This window comes from Protopterus annectens, chromosome 1.part0, assembly GCF_019279795.1.
Source record: "Protopterus annectens isolate FY-2018-M chromosome 1.part0, PAN1.0, whole genome shotgun sequence".
NCBI lineage: Eukaryota > Metazoa > Chordata > Ceratodontiformes > Protopteridae > Protopterus > Protopterus annectens.
In genome coordinates, this window is record NC_056725.1 from 1,660,333,191 (window position 1) to 1,660,355,637 (window position 22,447).

Below are 22,447 nucleotides of genomic sequence, written 5' to 3' on the forward strand. Positions count from 1 at the left end.
CCTATAAAGGTTATAGACTGACAAGGCAACAATGCAGACTTTTCGAAATTTATTGAGATACCTAGCATGGAACAAGTTTGGATGGTATAATCCCTGGCTCGCAGTAGCTGATGCCTGGTGGAAGCAGTAAGGAGCCAGTCGTCTAGATATGGAAACACCTGGAATCCTCGCTGTCTCAGGTGAGCCGTAACCACTGTCAAGCACTTGGTGAACACCCTGGGGGCTGTGGTGAGACCAAAGGGCAGGGCTCTGAATTGATAGTGACTGGCTCCCAGCCGGAAGCGGAGAAACATTCTGGAGCACCTGTCCATTTTGATATGGTAGTACCCATCCTGAAGGTCTATGGAGCACATCCAGTTGTCCTGACCCAAAAAGGGTAGAATGGACTGAAGCGTGACCATCCGGAACTTCGTTCTTTGAACAGATTTGTTTAACCTGCTGAGATCCAAAATGGGTCTCCAGTCCCCTGTCTTTTTTGGTACCAAAAAGAACTTGGAGTAAATTCCAGATCCTTGCTGGTCTGCTGGGACTGGCTGGATGGCCCTTTTTTCTAGCAGTTTTGAAATTTCTAGCACTGCTTGTTCCCTTAGACCGGGTGGAACATCTGGAAGGGACTTGGTTGTTTGTACAGTTGTTTGTACAGGGGTGTGGACAAAGGGGATTTTGTAACCCTTGGATATGATGGACTGTACCCATTTGTCTTGTGTGAGGAGATGCCAGGCTTCTGGGTACAGTGACAATCTTCCCCCGACTGCCTCCGAAGGTGGACAGTCGGGCAGCCCCTCAGGGGTGCTGAAAGGGTTTTTCAGAGAAAGATTCTCTGCTACCCTGATTCTGCGGACCCCCTCTGCACCTCGGGCGGCGTCTATTATTGTTCCCTCCCCTGCCCCTGGAGGGAAACTCGTCACATGTGTCAGGCACGATTCCCTGGGGTTTCCGAAACCACATTTTCCCACTCTTCTCACCTTTAGGGTATGGTCGAGAGGGAGTAGAAAAATGGACTCCCACGGCAGAGAGAGTCTTGCCTTCCTGCTCACACCTGGTAAGGGTATCCTTCTCCTGTGGTCCAAACAGAGCTGAACCATCGAAGAGGGTATTGGTGAAGGATGCCTTAAAGGGATCAGCAGAGTTACATAACCGCATCCAGGCATGTCTTCTCAAAGCCACGCCTGTACCTGCAGCCCTACTTGCCCCATCAGCTGCATAAGAAATGAGCTGCATGGATGAGTTGACGATAGAGTTAAGGGTCACCAGCTGGGAGTTAATCTTATCCTGAGCCCCCGCAGCTGATGTATCCTGAAGGGTATCACCCAGTTCCTTGAGAAGATCCCTTTGAAGGTGGGTGAAGTGGCACAGATAATTCAGCGACTGCATGGAAAAGGTCACTGAGGAAAACATCCACTTCCCGTACCTGTCCATTGTCCTAGACTCTTTATTAGGTGGATGGACAGGCACCGAAGGGTCAGCCAACTCCTTCTTCGTGGCTGCTGCCACCACCATGGCATCAACGGAGACACCTTTTGTCAAAAATTGTTTGTTGGGTGGGGCTGTAATAAACTTAGTGGGCCTGCGGGGAGTTGGTTCCACTGTGTCCGAGGCTGACCACGCCCTTCGAGCCACTACTTCCATGAGCGGGTCGAAGGGTGGAGACATCCAGGAGGTGGAAGGGCGAGAACCAAATGCGTCCAGGTATACCGACTCGTCCTCGGAAGGGTTAAGGGCAGTCCAGTTCCCCCTCTGCTTAAGGATCTCTAGGATGTCTGAAAAGGAGACATCCAAAGAGGGGGATCTTGGGGACCCTTTCGAATCCTCCAAGTCGGTATCAGACGTGTCTGACTCGGGGGAGTCGACATGTTTCCTCTTACATTTTTTCTTCTGAGGGGGCTCCTCTGAATGATCAGGGAAGGTCTCGGAAGAGGAAGATATGCCCAATGGGGCGACCTGGAGTGTCTGTTCTCCACGCTTGGGGTCAGGAGGGTGGACAGAGACTGATGCAGGCACCATGGGGGGAGGAGCCGAAGGGGCCGATCGAGGAGCCGACTCAGGAGTCAGTATGCTCCTCATGACCTCGAAGGCGCCCCTATCAGGCAGAGCAGAGGGTCCCCGCTCCGAAGAGACGTGAACTCCTCCCGGCACTGAGAGGGACGGCTCCAAGGCCGATGTCAGGGCCGAGCTCACCTGCGCCGAAGCCCCGAGAGGGAGAACGGGGTCAGACAAGGATCCAATGCCACTCACCCCCTCGGAGCCAACGAGGGAGTCCCGGCGCCCAGATCCCTCCAAGGAAGGAACCAATGAAGAGATCGGAGCTGACGAAGGAGCCAAAAGGTGTGGTATTGGCTCCAACGTTTCCAAGATTCGAGCCCAAACCAGCTCCGGCTCCGAACACAAAGGGGGAGTCAGAGGAGGAACTGCTGAAGACACCGGGACAGCCACAGTCTGTTGAGAAGGGCTGGTTAACATTTTGGCCAGGGCCTGCGATTTAAGGAGTCTACTGTCCACCCTCTCCAAGTCATGATCAGATAACCTGAAGGACCGAGAGGAGTGGGACCTATGGCTTCATTCAGACTGAAGCAACGGTGACCTTGAAGCTGAACGAACCGATTCTAGGGAAGGGGACCTAGAACGTTTTCGACCCAACAACAGTTCCGACACTAAAGTCAGAGCCAATTGAGGTCTAGAGATGTCGGCTCCAGCAGGAACCAGGAGGCAGATGCTCCGCCTGGCGATGGCTCCGAACTGGGAGCCGACGGCTTGGCGGGCTTTAAGGATTTCCCTGACTGAGGCTTCGCTAGGGATCCCTCTGGCTTAAGTAAGCCTCTCAAAATAAGCTTGTTCCTACGCTCCTGCAGGACTCTCGGGCTAAAGGCATGACAGACCGAGCAGGAGTCCTGCAGTTGTAGGGAACCCAAGCAATACACACAAGATGTGTGACCGTCTGTCAGAGACATCTTCTGACAGCACGAGTCACACTTCTTGAAGCCTGAGACTTTAGTATCCTTGGACATACTGGCCAGGGGATACTAAAGAGAGAAAAATTAAACTAGTGCTTAAAAAGGGACACAGAAACACTCACACACCCGCAGGTATAAGGTACAAAAAGGGTGGGGTTAGCCACTAATAGAGAAGAAACAAAGGGGGGGGTAGAAACTCTCTAACAGAAAACGAGGTTCCTTAGTGGGATAAACTAAGGGATACACAGTCTAACTATACTACAAGGGTAAAACTAACTATATCTAAGAAAAATACAAGGTAAATATTAGCTAATAATAGAAAAAAAGGATTAATATGACCTGAGCCAGTAAAAGCGCAACCTCGTAGCTGAAGCGGCAAATGAGATCTGGGTATCTAGTGCCAAGCATTGTGGGATATGGGGAGGCCTCGAGCCAGTAAATAGCTCTCGAGCTTTAGTAGATAGCCGAGTCGGAGCCGAACCCAACCAGCAAGAATGAAGGCGAGATAGACAACTTAACATCAGGTCTTGCTGTAGCATGCATTTTTCTGAAGGTTATGAAGTCTGAAACTCAGTGTCTGTCATTATTTAGTGACTTAATTTGTAAATTATTTGCCAGAAAAACACACATTTTATGAGGAACAAACCAAAATTAAGAAGCAAAAATCTATTAATTCTGTGAAAATCTGGACAGTTGAGAGGTATAGTTCAGCCGGGGCTGTCTTTGAGTTTGCCTTCCTTCCCCCACACAAAATCATGGTCGAATGGAGCCTCCCCCCTACAGCCATTCCAGTGAACCATTACTTGGCTATTTCACCCCATTTACCATAAACACTAATGTGCATACTGCTTTACTTCTACGATGATTTGGACTTCATTCGAAAGTTTTATTTCGCATTTTACAGCAGAAACATTAAAACATCTGCTAAACAAAGCAATGCAGTCTCACAATGAAAACAGACTTATTAGCATTAAAACTTCTCTGCCCTTGAAACTCACATTCATTGAAACAGCATTGAAACCCACATTCAAAGAAAATACATTTTGCCAGTGGCAGACAAAGATTAACTTTGGGCTGTTTTCAAATCATAGGCTCCTTGCACACGAAACATACACGTGCTCTTTGATACACCTTCCTGATTGTATTAAATTATATTCCTTGTACAATATAGTACAGTTGTTAGAGGGTGTTTTTAATTTGTTTTGAACATTTTTCCAGTAACAATGAAACAAAATGCATGCACCAATAATGACAAAACTGCCCAATTCAGAACATTTCTATCATAAAAGTCTACTCAAACTTCTACAGTCCACTAGTATCAGTAAATATGCACAATCTCTGAAGTAAAAGTCATCTAAATAATTCCACATTAAAGAAATCTGTAACTAATGAAGAGGTTGCTGCTAGCAAACAACTTTATAATACATTGTTTCATCTACAAATAAAGTGCCTGTTGCCCTAGAGGAATAAATTGCCTGTGTTGCATTAAAAAAACGATAAGCTAGTAATATTGCAATAGGGAATGGATGGCAAACTGATAACAGGTTCATATACTGCATTGCAATAAATTTCAATATTTCTGCAAAGTTCTACACCATACAGAAGGATATATAATGTCACCTTATATAAATTAGCTATAGTTACAGATGTCATCTGTCAATATTACTGTGTATTTTTTTCTGCTGTTAAACAGTATTCGATTTGTGGTCCTGTAAAATTTGTTCATGTATGTCACATTGCATGATAATGAAAGGGGTTACTTTGAATAGCAAGCAGGTTACACTCTTTATATATTTAACATTCCATCTGTCAAGTGTGCCAAAAATATATATTTCAGGCTTTACGCCACAGTTCAGGATGCTGCAACTGTTTAATAGGTTGTGAAAACAAATATGCTTATAATCTTCCTTAAAATGCAGACCAAACAGACAGCATGATGATTAACTCCTCTAGTGAAGGTGAATCGATACCTACACTTCTGTATGGCTTCAGTAATAAAACCACAGTGATTTTCTGTGCATATGCTTGGGTTGCCAGGTGGTAGAGCAATGAAGACTTTGCTATCCATGGCACAATTAAGCTTCAGAACCTGACATACAGGTATTATACATATGTCCTTGTTGGCAACCGCTTTACTAATTACCGTGCTGAACTAGCAGCTGCCACTGCTTTCTCAGCTATGCAAGGACATCCTCCTTTTGACAAATCCCTAGAGGTCTCACTGTTACATAGTTGAGACATTTTCTGTCTCCAAGGCATCTGTTCGAGTTAATAAAAACAATCTGACAATATTTTTCCTAACCTGTACCAATTGCCCTGTTGGCACCTGCAGTTATCATAATCTCAGTGATTAAACACAATAGCAATAAAAGTATCAAAATTGTCAAAGGCAACAGAATATCAAAGTAGAAATCCAATGGGAATGGTGCTATCAGACGGGCAAATTATTGTGTGTATGCATCTGTCTGACAATGAGTGGAACTGATTACAGTAATTTATTTTAGTAGTGTACAATTTGCAGAAGAAAAGCAATGATATAGTTAAACCAGTTAATAAATAATTCTGATATTTAAAAACTATAATAAATAAATACAAAACAGAAGACAGCTAGAGTTAGAATTACAGACATAGTTAAGAAGTGTCAAAATCTGTTAACCTAAACGAGTCCATGCTCTATTCTAAAGGCCTCCACAGTGGTAGGGAAGCAAACACTGCATTTTACAGAATTAAAACATGCACTTCAAATAAGAGAGTTAACTGTATCTATAAAAACTGCTAGCAATCCCGCACTGAAAAACAAATTAAATGAAAAAAATTCTGCAAATTTACCGAGCACCATGTGGCAGTTAAAATGAATTGAAACGAGTAGTAGCACAATGATAACATGAGAGGATGTATTCAAATATAACTTAACAAATGAAAATGTTATTCTAGTTTATGAGGAAAAAACACATAGCATACACCAAAATGGCTGTATTCTTGCACTTGGCACATGTGATGCAGAAAGTTCCAAATTAGCATTACAGTGGCAAAACCCAAGTTAAGACCACATGTAGTAATGCAAACAAGACTTCTGGTTTTCATAATAGCATTTTGTTTTCGGGAGATGATGTATATGGTCAGTTAGGAAAGCTCTATGTAAATTAATTAACCAAATTAAACCTAAGACAATGGCTTTTTGACTAGTCACATGTTTCCATCAGACAAACATAATAAATACCTTATCCAAGTCACACACCCTACCTGAGCCAAAACGTCCTTTCCGCGCAGAGTAAATCCCGTTCCATTGTACAGCAAAGTCCCTGCAGCTCGCGCTGAAATTGAAATCCCTTCCTTCCTGCAAGACAACGAGAGCACCACTAGTCCTGCCTGTGAATGTTGCAGTCCGATCCCCTTCCAGTCTATGCAGTTGTAACTGCATAGACTGCTGGGAAAATTTGGAGTTGAATGCTGTTTTCATACTCCGGACTGCTGGTGGAGACAGTGTGGATTCTGTGCGCATGCCCCAGACTGGTTCACCAGCAGTCTGAATGCAGCGAGTGCGCATGCGAGATGTTCCGGGACTCGCGTTTTTTTATTTCTCTTTTATTTTATTTTTTTGTTTTATTTACTTTTGGGGGATGCACAGCTGGGAGGGCTGCAGTCCAATAGCATGAGCTGCCCCTGAGAATTGGTAATGAGGCTCTGTGAGTTTAGGGGGTGAAGATTTGCCAACCACTGGGACAATAGGAGCCACAACAGTCTCATGTGTAATCTTGCCAGAGGAACAATCGGAATGGCCGCAGCCATAGACCCCAGAGACTGGAGAACTTCTCTTGCTGACACCTTTCTTTGACAACATATCACTTGTACTTGCAGTCTTAACCTCTGAAACCTGTGAGTTGGTAGAGATACCAGGCATGTTAAGAGTATTGAAAACTGCTCCTATAAATTCCAGTTGTTGGGTAGGTTGTAGATTGGATTTCTCCCAATGGACTGTGATGCCTAGAGACTCCACCAGTGAGAGTGTATAATGGAGGGCTATGGTCAGGAGATGCTTGGTGGGGGTGGAGAGGAGCCAATCATCTAAATATGGAAACACCTGGAATCCCTGAAGTCTCAGATGAGCTGTTACCACTGCCAGACATTTCATGAACACTCTGGGGGCCGTTGAGAGACTGAATTGCATGGCTCTGAACTGGTAATGATTGGCGCCTAGCCGGAAGCGAAGGAGACTCCTGGAGCATTTGTCCATTTTAATGTGGTAATACGCATCCCGGCGGTCTATCGAGCACATCCAAACATCCTCCAGTAAAAAAGGCAGAATGGATTGTATAGTGACCATTAGGAATTTGGTTTGAACCACTGACTTGTTTAGATGGCTGAGATCCAAAATGGGTCTCCAGTCCCTGTCTTTTTTGGCACCAAAAAGAATCTTGAGTAAAAACCGGATCCGCATTGGTCTGGGGGGACTGGTTGGATGACTCTTTTTTGACACAGCTATCTTATCTCTGAAGCAGCTTCTTCCATTTGACTGAGTGGAATATCAGAAAGATTCTTTGTAGGTTTTGGACATGATGTTAGGGGAATGTAATAGCCTCTGGAGATTATTCTCTGCACCCACCAATCTTTTGTAATAGAGTGCCAGGCAGTTTGGTGCAGAGAAAAATGAGCCCCGACTGCTTCCAAAGGAAAGGAATTAGGCAATGCTTCGGGAGCGTTGATAAGACCACCCAGAGAAAGAATCCCTGGAGTCTTGATTTCGGGGACCCCCTCTGCCCCTAAAGGGATGTCTTCCACCATTGGAACCCCTCTGCCTCTAGGGGAATCCTCACCATGTGCGTTGGGGAATGGGCCTTCAGATTTTTTTATGCCATACTTTCCCACTCCTCTGGTTCCTGGAAAAAGAACATTGAGGCTTGGAAAAACGTAGGCCAATGGCAGACAAGGTCTTTCTCTCTTGCTCGCACCTGGCCAGTGTGTCCTTTACTTTAAAAATGAACAAGGATGATGGTTCAATGGGGACATTCAAAAAGGAGGACTTGAAGGAATCCGCAAGGTCACAGATGCACATCCAGGCATAACATCTCATTACTTCACCTGCACCAGCAGCTCTAGCCACCCCTTCAGTTGCGTGGGAGAGCAACCTCATGGACGAGTTGGAGATAGACTCAAGGGTGGCAAGTTCAGAGTCAACCTTGTCTCGTGCCCAGTCAGAAACTTGACCCGCGAGGGCTCCAGAAAGTTGGGTCAGGAGATGCTTGGTGGGGGTGGAGAACTTCTCTTGCTGACACCTTTCTTTAGAGCCTCATGAAATGTGCCAAGTAATTCAGAGACCTGACTGCAAAGGTCGCTGAAAACTCATTTTCTTAGTCTGTCCACCACCTGGGACTCTCTGTTGGGTGGGTGGATAGTTGGACTTTCCTCCACAAGGTCCTTTTTAGTGGCCGCCGCCACCACCATAGCATCTACTGGCAAGCCTCTAGACCAGTGGGGATGCTCCTCTGGTGGGGAAATAATCTTGTCTGGTCTCCTGGGAATGGCCTCAATAGAATCAAGGTTCTTCCACGCACAATGCATGATGAGCTGGACTAACTCATCGGTAGGTGTGGTCACCCAGGAAGTGGGAGGCTGAGAGCAGAAAGCCTGCAGGAAGACAGACTCCTCTGAGGAAGGGTTAGAGGGCTTCCAGCCACCCCTCTGTTTCAATGTTTTTAGGATGTCTCCAAAGAAGACATCATCAGGGGGTGACCCTGGGGACCCTTCCCCATCATTGTAGTCCATATCCTCTGTGAGAGTCTCCTTCGGGGAGTCAAGGTGTTTCCTCTTACACGCCTTCTTCTGAGGGGGTTCTTCAGTGGGGATATCTGAAGAAGACTCGGAAGGAAGAATACCTGAACTGAGGTTTCCTGAGGCTTGTGCTCTCGGTGTCCTGGGGAGGTGGCCTATTGTAGCTGCAGCTCAGAGGGAGCAGGGGGAAGATCCGACGTAGGAGGACCACTTCCAGAAGCAAGCACCCTTTCCATCACCCGGAAAGCAGGCCCGCCCGAAGAGGAATGGGAGCCCGGAACTGAATAGAACAATCCAGGAACTGGGATCACACCCCGCTCTGCCAGACCCACTCCTGGGGATGGAGCCTCAAGCAAGATCAGGGCAGGCATTTCCCCCGGATCCGAGGATGGAACCGATAAAAAAAATGGAACCATGCTCAGAGCCAAGGGTTCCACCCCTAACCATGAGACTGAGGAAGGGACAGTTCAGATGGAACCAAAACCCAAAGGGGTGGCCTTGAAGCCTCAGTGAGGATCACTGTCGGCACTGAGGAATGGGATCCAACCAAGGATGTCAGAGCTATGGGTCTCAGAACCGACAGATCCGAGAGAGGAGAATAAGTGGGAGCCCTGAAAGCAGTAGACCCAAACCCCAGAGCGGGATGGGTCTTAGGAATGTTTGTTTGTTATCCCTCTGGCTGTCAACAGCTTGTCCAGCAGGCACACCACACAGAATTCAGAAAGACTCCTGGTGGACCTTATAGACACTCCTGAAGGGGAGTCTGGCTGGTCCAGAAAAGGGCTATAAGTCTGGCCTAAGAACGAATCCAATGAAGGGGAGTACTGGGTCTGTGGTGTTTTACTTGTCGGCACCGAAGACTCTAACTTAGAAACAGGCAACAGGGGAATCAATGGCACTGAGAAGGGACTCGGTGCTTAGGAGACATTTTAAGTCGAGGTTATTATCGGCTCCAAAGGGATTGTCGGAACCGTCTTTGCTGTGGTGAAAGGTGAAGTCGGTGCCGAAACTGTTGAAAGTCAGTAAGGCTGGAGCTGTAGTCGTCACTGTAGTTAAGACTGGTGCCATAGAAGTTGATGCTGAAGGTGGCGCCGATGTTGAAGTTTCCATAATGTCTATGATATATGATATATATGATATATATATATATATATATATATAGATATCGGATTTAGAAGCAACTGGCGCTGAGCTCAGAACAGAAGCAACAGTTATAGTCGGAGCTGAAGAAGCAATCCTGTGTTCAGTAGAAGATTTGTGGGCCTTGTGTTTGTGGGATTGCCCTTATCACCAGCCGGTGAAGAGGTATCAGAATGTGGACGTTTTTTGTCCTTCACTGGAGGGGCTGAGACCTCCAACACAGAAAGGGCCTCTGAGAAGGGTGAGGTTAACAGGCCTTTCAAAATCAGTTTATTTTTTCTCTCGTTCAGCATCCGCTGACTAAAACTCAGGTAAATCTGGCAAGGAGGTTTCACAGAGAGGTGAGAAACCCCCAGACAATACACACAATCATCGTGCAAGTCACTGTTAGGGAGTTTGCCATTGCAAGAAGTGCAATGTTTGAACCCCAATGTCCCTTTTTTCAGACATATCCAATACACAAAAACAACAATTTACTGCTAGAAAGTGAGAAAAAGGAGGCAGAAAAGGAAGATACCAATGATGGTATCAAATGATACCACAAGGGTAGGAGAGGGTGTTACCAATGATAGTATAAGAAATGTACCCAATGGGTAGAGCTAGATAGACAAATAGGGTAAAAAAAGAGTTAGTTTAGACAAAAAAGTTTAAAATACACAAATATTTGTAAAAATATGACACTTACATGGAGAGCTCGGTGAAACGCTGCTATAGGGCTGTGCCGCAAACAAGATCTGAGATAACTGGGGGAAGGCATTGTGGGTAGCAGCTTAGAAGGAGAGTTTTTGGTGTACGCGAGCTTGGTATTAGGCCGAATCGGTTCCGAGGGCTCAGAACCGAACCCATCAGTGATGAATGGGAAGAAGATTAACAACATCAGATGAAAGGTTTTCAGGATGGTTATTCAGTGGAATACCTGGAGCAAAGGAAGAGAGAAGTATTTATACTAATTTTAAGAGGCATTCAAATAGTGATAGAAGAGGATAAAAAGATAATAATGATACATTTGTAGTACTAAGGGGCTACTAGCAGGGGAAGAGGATTACACTGGCATGTATTTATACTTCACTGAAAACTGCTACAATGCAGCGTAAGAAAATCCTGAGAGAAATTACCAGCTTTCAGCAAAGAATATTACTTACAGTTGGGGACTGGAATTTGATTTCCAACAGTGAAGATGTGTCTGGGAGGCCCAAATGGGAAAAATGTAACAAAGGATGATAGATTTTTGAAGAAATTTATGAAAATATTTGGCATTGTGAATTCAGTACTAGGAGTTTGGAGTGAATTTACATATTATACCCCAAGATACAAAAACTGGGCTAGGCTAGACAGAATTTGCATTTCACAAGCACATTGTGCATTTAATTGAAGGTCTTGCTATGCATCCAATAACTATTTCAGATCATGCACCAATAATAACTCAAATAAAAACACATGGTAATGAAATAAAAATATGAGACACTGGCGCTTTCCCATGTATCTGTTGAAAAAGAGTTGAATTTAAGGAATGGGTAGTGGAAATTATTCAGGAGACACTAAAGAAGACAGAAATTTCTTCCAAAAATATAGCTAGGGAGTGGGATAAAATTAAAGTGGAGTTTAAAAACAGGGTGGAAATAAAACAAAAAGGAGGAAATAAGAATTTATTTAGAGGGACTGACAAATGTTAAAGTATTTTAAAATAGGGGGAATTCCACAGAACAAGAAGAGTAGCAACAGCAGAATGATAAACAGAAAATAAGGGATTACCCTGATAATATGCATGAGTTTAGAAAGATTGCTGTTAACCAATTTTTTTTATAACAACTCTAGAGCACAAAAACTTTTAGCACAATGTCTCAGGCAACAGAAAGTAGAAATGGTTTGTTGCCAAGCTTAGGGAGCCTATAACAAGGAAGATAACAAGAAATCCTGTAAAAGTATTAGAAATATTTTAGAAATTCTATGAAAGTCTGTAAAAACAGTGAAATATGGAAATCAAGACAAGGTACAAATGGAAATGTTTATGGAAAATTAAATATGCCAAAGTTAGAGGTAGATGAAGCTCAATTACTAACAGCTGGGATAGGAGGAGAGGAGATAAAAATGGTGATGTATAACCAATCTACAGGAAAGTCCCCATGAACAGATGGTATTCCTGTGGAAGTTTGGAAGCTATGAGGGAAAAAAATGATAAAGATTTGGAAGGTTTTGTTTAACAGTATTTTAAGAGCAGGAGAAGTACCAACATCCTAGAAGAAAGAGGTGGTGGCGACATGATAAAATGAAGTATTTAGGAGTATGGATTAAAATTATTCCAGTGTGGCAGCTAAGAATAGGTGAGAAGAGACTAAACAAAAGATAATACAAAAATTAAGAAAATGGAAGCTCTGTTATATGGATATAGACAGTAAGATACAAGCAGTTAAAATGTTTTTAGTCCTTTTAGTCTTATACACAGGTAGGATATATTTTTATGAACCAGAGGAGGTTATAGATATCAATTAATAAAGATCTGAAAGATTTTATCTGGGAGGGAAAGATGGCAAGAGTCAAGTGTGATAAACTGATTCTTTCAACAGAACAAGGCGGATTGGGATTACCCAATTTGAATAGGTATTTCAGAGCAACACAGTTAAGGCTCCTTTACACAGCAGAAGCAGAAAACTATAATTCAAAGTGGAAAGGGATGATGATGAAATGGGAGAGGGAGCTCAAGAAACAAGGAAAGACTGGGATTTGGGATGCATAACTTTAAGGAGAATAACAATAATCATATAGAATATTATATTCATAAATTAGCAGAAAGTATGCTAAGAACTGAGCCAACATGTGAATGGAGAAAGGAGATTCTGCTGATAGGGATGACTGTAATTAGGAATACAGGCAATAGGCAAGAGGGGGCTGAAATTTATTGGAGAAAACTGGCAAAGGAACCAAGGTATTGGGAGGAAATAACTACTGAGGGAAAGGTAATAAAATGGGAAGAGACCAAGAATTTATTTGGACTACAGGTTAGAAATTGCCTTCCATATCAAGGATTGATATCACAGTATAGGCAAAGAGAAAGTAATAGGGGGTCCTAAATGAAAGACCAGCACCGGTAAAGTTTTTTAGCAGACTCTAGAACAGAAGCTGCTGTTAAGAAAGGAATAATTAGTAAAACATACAAAACACTGCATGATAATGATAAGAATCATTCTTGAGGTTAGAAAGGCTTGAGAAGAGAAATTTGATAAGCAATTCATAAAGGAACAATGGCAGAATATATGTATGTCTCCCAAATATGCAACAAAGTCTAGAAGATTTAGGATCTTTGCTTGGAAGTATTTACATGAGGTATAAAAATACCTAAGTACACTTCAAAGAATTTTTCCTCAGGTAGGCAGCAAATGTTGGATGCATGATGGGGAAGAAAGAAATAACTGAGAACATATTTTCTGGGAATGTAATGAGTTGGGAGACTTTAAAGATTCCCTGCAGACTCCCGTGTCAGAGATACTGGGTGAGCAAATTAGTCTAACTACGGAAATGATTGAGCTATGATGCACAATTGGAATTGCCTAGACATAGTAAGGCCTTTGCTGAGTCTAATTTTGGTGGCTGCCAAAAAAGCAATTACTAGAAAATGGAAATCAAAGTCTAAACCAACTTTACTACAGGTAGTGAACATACTAACAGAGATAAAACAACTGGAGTTGGGATCTTTAGAAAAGGGTAGTAGCAAATTAAATAGGAAAAATGGGAATTGTGAGAATACATGCAGAGGAGGAACGATATTTAAAAGAAGGCAGGATTTGAATGAGCTATGTAATGTTTGACTGACAATGACTGGATAGATTATCAGTGATGGAAATGTTTGCAACCACAGTTGTGTCAACATGGTCTGTAATGTCTAATGTTTGCAACTGAAATTATGTCAGTATGGTTTGTTTGCATTTAAATAATGTAAGATTGCCTATGTCATACGTGACAATTTAATAAAGATGTTTCTTATTAAAAAATGTTTTTTATTTTCATTTTGTAGCGAGTTTTTACTTTATTTTGAGTGTTCTCTGTTTTGTAGGTTGTACTGGGTTATGTCAATTTTCCATACTCTCCATGCTTAATCACTTAGTGCTATTATTTGTTTCCTATGTAGTATAAACACTTGTACTTGTCTAGATTTTACTTTTTAATATCGTAGGTATATTAGAATTCAGGAAAGTGTTATTAAATAAGTTACAGTGTTGTCCAGTGGAAGTTACTTGATGGACATCCTGCAGTTTGCTAGTTGAGTATTAAATAGGTCTTCCCTGGACTTACTTTTGTTACAAACCCAGTTGCATATTATGTTATTTTATATTTTAGTCTGCTTCCAAACTGTATATATTGGCTCATGGTCACTGATAAGAGTCTGAAGTGCTCCATCTTGGATTGTGTGCGCAGGGTTAGTAGTCAAGATACAGTATTTTTCAATGTCTTTATCTGGTGTTTTGTCTATGGGTATCGGGTTCCCTGTTGAATTAAGTCAAGTCAAATCAAAAAGGTTTATTATTTGCTGTTGTTTGGTATGTTTTTCTGAAAGTCAACCACGGTGGTGCAGTGGTTACAGTTGTCACCTCACAGCAAGAGGTTCTCCCGTTCGATTCTCAGCTGGAGCACCTTCTGTGTGGAGTCTGCATGTCCTCCCCGTGGTCGAGTGACGTTAAAGACATGCAAGTAGGTGCGAGCATGAATGGGCGTGCCTTCGTTGAAGGTCGGGCGTCGGGTTGGCAACTCGGCACCGTAAAAATCCACTGCCAATCATAAGTGGACCGGAGTTCCGCTGTGGCGACCCCTAACCGGGAAAAGCCGAAAGTCTTTATTGTCTAGGCCAGTCTACGTTAATGTCTGCTAGTATTATTAAATGATGTCTTATGCTTGCAGAAATCTAAGATAAGATGTTTCCTAATATGGTACCATTTGCCTCTGCTTCAGTCCGAGAACAGCAATAACCGTTTCTGATTTGCCAAACTATGACACTAACATAGGGTATTTGTGATTCATAGCTGATGCTCATATAACATAGCTATCCCTCCTGCTATTTTAGACAGGCAGCACAGTCTTAGTATACTTTACTCTGGTAGTGAGATCTCTGCATCTGTAATTTTTGGTTTTAGCAAGGTTTCATAGACATATACTGCCTATATAAAAGACAGGAAGTCTTTGTTTACTAGAAAAATATGGATATCAGTCTAACAGGAAATGGGTAAGCAAAATATAGCAAATGTCAATTTAATTAATGGTTTGATCACAGTTTGATCCTCTCCACAGAATGCAAGATAAATAAAACTGTGGTATTTCAGTGACCTCATTCCATCCCAGTCTCTAGAACTTCTTAGCATAGTAGATGGAAATTACTGACAATCCCCCAGCATGTAAATCAAATACAGGTATTGATAGTCTAGTGATTTTACTCACTTCTGATCACCAAAATCCATAGAATATTCATGCACCTGCACTTTCAAGTCTCACCTGGTGTCTAGCTGAGCTAGTTACCAGCTACGTTTACCATTTAAACAACAAATGCATTTTGGTTAAGACTGGTGAGTGGGAGTATGGGGTTGAAAGAAATGAGTTATGAATACCTAAACCAAATTTACCACAAAGGTATTTAAAAGTGGCGGAGCCAAGATGCTCTACCGAAAGCAGCATATTTTCAGAGCTCTCAAACTACAGGAAAATAAGTATTCTTTCTTAACAAAACTTATCAAATTTCACCGATAATTACCTAATACTCAAAACCTGTGACTTTGGTGAACTTTTATAGATATTTTCCTGTCAAATTTTACTGGAGACTTTTATACCTTGAGAAAATGAGCAGTACTAAGAACTCACACTGAAACTTCTCTTTAGAAGGAACTGCAGCTGGTGACTACAACTTTACAGGAACTGTCTGTAAAAATGAATAACTTCAAAGAAAACCTAGAAAATCTCAAAGAAATCTGCCAGAAGCAAACAGATGCCCTTAAAGAAATGGTCCTACAATAGTTAAAAATAATTAACATAGAGACATCCTTAACTGACACAGATGTGACATTAACAGAAGATGAAACTCAAACTGAATTCCTTCTCAAGCAAAATACTTGGCTATTCAGCAAAGTAGATGATTTGGAAAACAGGGAAATAAGGACAAATATTATATTTTCTGGATTACCCGAAAAAAGTGAAGGTGAGGACATTATCTCTTTTTTAAATACTTGGATACCAGAAATTTTAAACTTACAGGAAGGCTTCTCATATGGAACTGAAAGAGCATACAGAGTAATAGGGAAGCCAATATCAACATTACCTTCATCACCTCCCAGATTAATTGTAATGAAATTCATGTCTTATCTAGACAAAGAACTAGTACTCAGAACTGCCTGGAGAAAAAGTCTCTTGAAGTGCAAGCAGAGGCAGATTAGATTTGACAGTGACTATTCCACCAGATTGCTTGACTTGAGGAAGAAATGTTGGCCACTTATAAAACTGCTCAAGCAGAATAACATGAAAGCACAACTAACCTATCCAACATAAATTAAAATAACCCTGGCTAATGAAGTGAGAACTTTTAACACAGAAGAAAAGAAACCATAACAACTTGGATTGTTCTTCTCTTCCTTAAAAGGATCCTAGGAAAAGAATATTGGTTTGCATGTTAAAAAGAAGAAACAAAAGACAGTTTCCACTTTATCAGCCTCTGAATACTGAAAAAATATTCTCAGTAATGTTTATATCCATGCTATCTGACATAAATAACAATAATTCTGCAAGATGCATAACCAAACAACAAAGTTTTATTTTTAAATGAATGTGCATTTTTTGTTAGTAAAGGCTCCTTCATATTTAACCAAGTACTGCCATAAGAAGAAATCTATCACAATTATTAGCATAATGCTTCTTCTCACTGACTTTAACTTGTCACTTTTATGAAATATCTAGTTTATTGCTTGATCCCTATTAGAGAATTTAAGATATCTTAATCATGCACATAGAAATCCATCTATTATATGTAATCAGAATGCTAGAAAGGGGAAAGGAAAATATTCCTACACACCAAACAACTAACCTGCAATTTAAACATTAATTTATTGTTCTGCTGCTTAAATATCTTTCCCAAGAAAATAGAAGTGATTATTATACTGTTTTCATACGTTTAAGAACTGATAACTGTACATAAACAGATTTTTTATTTTATTTAAGCTTCATTTACTTCATACACTTCATTTTCAACTCTTTTCTTTCCTTTTTCACTCAAAATCAAAAGATTCCATTTCTAGCAAAGAGGTGACACTTTTTACATACCTCATGAAGGCCCACAAGCTCCTCTGTAGTTCCTTTACTTACTCACTGCATAGTAGCTCAGGCTGAGGTCTCCTTCACTGTTTTGAAAGGAAGTAAAAGGAACTTTTTAGCAGATGTACTTCCCAAGCACACAGTGAATATTTTGGTCCCCCTATGAAGTAAATAGCATCTAGATGCATGGGAAACACTAATAGAAGTAAATTTAATCACTATAAACCATTTATAGCTAGACTGGGTAAATGAAAACTAATTTAATATACCACAAGTAGCAGAAACTCAAGATTTATCCTGCGGGGGTCATCACTGATGACCTCAGCGACCACTTTCTTACCTTTATCTGCAAGCACAAAGCTAATTACTCTCAGCAGCCCATCTAGAGAACAATAAGAAATAGTAAAAGCTTCAATCCTAGTAAGTTTCAGGATGAACTTAAAGCATGCAACTGGGCTGCCCTAAAGAACCTGCCCTAGACAAAGCTGCCTCCCACTTTAACAATAAATTCCTCACCATCCTCGATGCTCATTCGACGAGGGTACAAACAAAAGCTGCCCCGTGGCTCTCTAAAGACACTAAAACAAAAATCATACTCAGAAATAAGGCATGGGCAACATGGCATGCTACAAAAGACCCCATAAACCAAACCAAATTTAGACAATTAAGAAATGAGACAAAACGAGCTATTCTATTAGATAAAAACACTACTACCTCCATCTCCAACAAGGGAACTAAAATAACCCCCAAAAAGTCTGGGCAGGGATAAATAAATTACTGCACTCAAGTCAAATCACCACTCCACCTCCCTCAGCCTCTACTGATAAACTACCAGCGGATGTTGCTAACACCCAAATACCCCTTAACTCCTCTAACCTACTGGATAGCACTCCCAGCTCCCAGATCTCCTTTAGCTTCCAACCAGTCTCTACATCTTTCATTCGTTCACTACTCAAAAAATTAAAACCTACTACCCTAGCTGCAGACTTTCTCCCAGCAGAATATTTGCAAAAAGCTGCAGATACCATAATGTACCCCCTTTCCATTCTAATTAATCGGTCCATATCAGAAGCCTCAGTCCCCTCTATCTGGAAAATATCTTGTGTCATACCCCTCCATAAAGGTGGTAACTCTACTGAGTTATCCAATTATAGACCCATAGCCATCTTACCACCTCTGGCAAAAATAATGGAAAAATGCATCCATAAACAGCTCCTGTACTTTCTAAACCAAAACAACCTACTGGCTAAATCCCAGCATGGCTTCAGGCCACATCATAGTACCACCACAGCTCTCCTCACCTTCTATAATGCTATAAACTACAACAGGAACAACAACAAGTTATCTTCAGCCCTCTTCTTAGACCTGTCCAAGGCTTTTGACATGGTCAATCACCATCTTCTCAACACCCTGGCAACAATGTCCCTAGGCAATCACTCTCTCTGATGGTTTGAATCCTACCTGAACAATAGACTACAATCCATCTTATGGCAGAACCAACTCTCAAACCTCCTTCCCAACACTCTAGCTGTCCCAAAGGGGTCTATCCTGGGACCACTTCTGTTTTCCATTTTTATCAATGACCTCCACACAGTCTTCCCTGAAGCCATCTGCATTCAATATGCAGACGACTCAATGTTGATCTGCACTGGCACCTCACAAACAGAGCTGATATCAATAACTCAGAGTACTTTCAATATAGTAGAGAACTGGCTTGACACTCGCTGTCTGATTCTAAATCCTAATAAAACAAAACTCCTACTTTTCACCCCCACGCAAAGATCACTGGCATTAACTCTCTCCATTAAGGCCAATAACGGTACCATAATCTCTCCAGATGCCCATACAAAACTGCTAGGAGTCATTATAGACAACAATCTTAAGTTTGATGTGCATGTCAACAAAACAATCAAAACCATTAACAGAAAACTGGGCTCACTATATAGGATAAAGCCATTCCTTACCCCATATGCTAGGACTTCAATTGCCCACTCCCACCTACTCTCTACACTCTCCTATGCTTCCCCTTTACTTGCCAGCCTAAATAAAAATGACCTTAACAAACTCTCAAGTTTCTATAAAAACATAGCAAGATTTGCAACTGATCTATCCTGTAGAACACATTATTGTAAAAATCTAAATTATCTTGGATGGCTAGAGCTTCCCAGGCAGATTCAGTATAAGCAACTCATTGTGGCTCACAAAGCACTTAACCAACCAGATAATACACCTGCCATGAAAAACATCATCTAGCCCCACTCCAACTCCATATCACTCCAGTCATCCAATAGACTATTAGTGCAAACCATCAAATCCAACAACTCAGCTGGTCACTTCCTGTTCACCAACTCAAATAATTGGTTTAGATGTAGAAAGAGCATTTGACTCATTAAATTGGAATTATTCAAAGTATTAACTTTATTTTATTTTCCTCCTTGCTTCATTTCACTTTTAAGGAATATATATAAAAACAATCTAGCCTATATAAAATTAGGCCCACTTACTTTGGTGTCCATTCTTATAACCAAGGGCACCAAAAAAGGCTGTCCCATGCCCCCAATTCTTTTTGCAATAGTTATTGAAATTTTTGCCCAGTTATTAAGGAATGATACAAACATAAAAGGTGTAAAAATATATAGTCATTATACCTAAGATAATGTTATTTGCAGAAGACATATTACTAACTTTATCTAATTCTAAAGCAACTCTAAATGAATTTGATCTATTAATAATGATGAAGTTCCATTCAATCTCTGGTTTAATAAACAAAAATCAACATACTTGTTTTAGAATAAAAAGAAAAAAATACAAGCTGACAAAAATCAGATTATTGGCAACCAAGTACCTACTTTTGATTGTTTGGGCATTATTGTATGCACCACTATTGAAGAAACAATAAACATAAATTATAATAACATTATAAAAATAATTGAAATTCCATATGGAAATGTGGAATAAAATGTTTATAACCTTTGAGGACAGATAACAGCTAATAAAAATGATACTTTTACTGACGATATTATATATCTCACAAGCCATATCTATGATCCCAAACAGAAAATTTCTTGAAAACATAAACTTTCTTTTATTAAAATTTTTAAGGTTTCCAAATAAAAACAGAATAGCTTTTACTCATCATATTAGAGCTTGGGAACAAGAATGAATTAAATTTCCTGATAAAGAAACATATATCAAGGCCTCTAATTGGAACAATTATAAATTGGGTAGACCCCAATTATACTGTAAACTGGAAGTGCTTACATTTAACCATTTTTAAACGAAAGTCATACTTCAGTTAATGTTCCACTAACTAATCGATTTAATAAGTTATGGTATGCCCTCTATACAATACAATGTATCAAAACCTGTACAATTAAATGCCATTAATTTTATATTTAATACATTCAGGAAATTTATTAACATGAACATAGAGATCAAGCTTTGGTTTGACACATTGATTCCCTTTAGTATTACAAAAACAAAAATTATTGACAAATTGCAATTAAATATCTGGGAATCTAAAAATGTCATATGTTGGCAACATTATATGAGTGAACATAAGGTACTAGACAGTTTAAATTGCATTACAATGTCTTGTCAATCACTTCAAGATTGGCTACTTCTACAAAGTGTTCTGTCATATTCCCATGATTTATGCAGAATAATTAAGAGTTCTTCTTTCAAAGGAAAGACAAAGTTTGTCATCTATTTATATGAAATTGTTTGTAACAATTTTAACTTGAATAACATCACCTCAAGTCTGTATAAAATATTAATAACATATAAAACAAAACAAACCTCAAGAAAACTATTGGAATTATACTACTAAGAGGCATTCCTTATCTTTAACTACAGAAATTAAAAACAATCTCTTGCTTTCTGTTAAATTAACCTCTTGGTCACGACATTAGAGAATTTATACCTGGAAGTTTCTCCATAGAACATTCCTACCATCAGATAAAACAGCCAATTTTATTACCTTTAGTAAAGTTTTATGTTGGAGATCTTCTCAAGCATGCGGGGCAGATTGGATACATATTTTATGAGTGCACTAGTATGAAACAAGTCTGGAATTATATTAATATTTTTTACAAGCTCTATTCACAGATTTGTCTATATTATCTAAAGCTTTAGTGCTACTAAATATAAATGAAGGTCTTCATTTGAAGAGGGACAATCATTATTTATTGTGGACCATTCTAATAGTTGCTAGAAAGGGCATAACGATGAAATGGAATTCTGCTTCACCAATGTCCATGGAAGAATTTATATCTTTAATGAACACGGCACAGAAAGAGATCAAGATTAAAGAACTGAGAATCTATCCTAACACATTAACAAATAATTCTTGGAGACAGGTACTACATCTTATTGAAAATCTGCAACTGGACTGTGCCTCTCTCTGATTACTGTAAATGCTTTACTTAATTGTACATTAATCTATGCATTTTGTATCAAACTGGTTTCATTTATTGATTTTTCCTGCAGGCCAAATGTACACAGTATATATAGTTATTTATGTATTAGAATTTAGATTATGTTGTATCTGCAATATTTTTGTTTCAAAATAAAAATTACTTAAGTAAAAAAAAGCCTTTAAAAGTTAGCTTCAGATAGCTTTATATAGGATTTAAGGAAACGATACTACTTACACTATAACAATATCTTGTGCATTCAAAATGCTTACGCCTAGTTGGTACATTACTGTTAGAGATGTTCAGTTACATACAATTAGTATGAAACATAGCCCAGTCTCTCCTTCCTCTTACTTTCTGTCTCTGCTGCACTGAGCTGTCAAGATTACAAACAGTTAATTTCTGCCCACTGTTACTCCTACTACTGCTGTCTTGCCATGAAGTGTATATTATTCATTAAAGCTTTTGAGCCATTTAATTTGTTGGGATTTTCTGCCAAGATACAGTACCCACTGCTTTGGCAATCAAGTCTACAGAGTTACATAGTTTCATAAATTAAAGAATATAATCATTCAGAAAATATCAGCACTTACATCAAACTAAATGGAAAGAAATACAAGAAGAGAATGGGAAATACTGATACACTGACTATCTCTGATTAAAAAAAATAAATCCTGGGAAGACTACTGTGATGTAGTGAAACTACCAATAAAATTAAGAAAGAAGATTGGAAAAGGCATATCCTTTTTTATGTGTTCATGGACTACAGACATGCACTTTAATAAATAGGATTCTGAGTCAAGATAACTCACTGAAAAGATACAATAACCTTACTAATTGTACATGTTAAGACCCAGTTAACCCAAAACGTAGGTAGGGATTCAGAAAGAG

At 40.2% G+C, this 22,447-nt stretch overlaps 1 protein-coding gene across 4 annotated transcripts in view; it reads right to left on the bottom strand.

Moving 5' to 3' along the window:
* CCHR1.PART0H22orf23 (chromosome chr1.part0 C22orf23 homolog) overlaps positions 1–22,447 on the bottom strand; it is an 842,373-nt gene that overhangs the window by 634,512 nt on the left and 185,414 nt on the right. The window contains exon 2 of one of the 4 annotated variants that reach the window (XM_044068317.1): positions 17,151–17,227. The exons of the other annotated variants lie outside the window; for them this stretch is intronic. The gene's annotated coding sequence lies outside the window, so the exon portion shown is untranslated. The remainder of the gene's footprint in view (positions 1–17,150; positions 17,228–22,447) is intronic. 4 annotated transcript variants of the gene reach the window in all.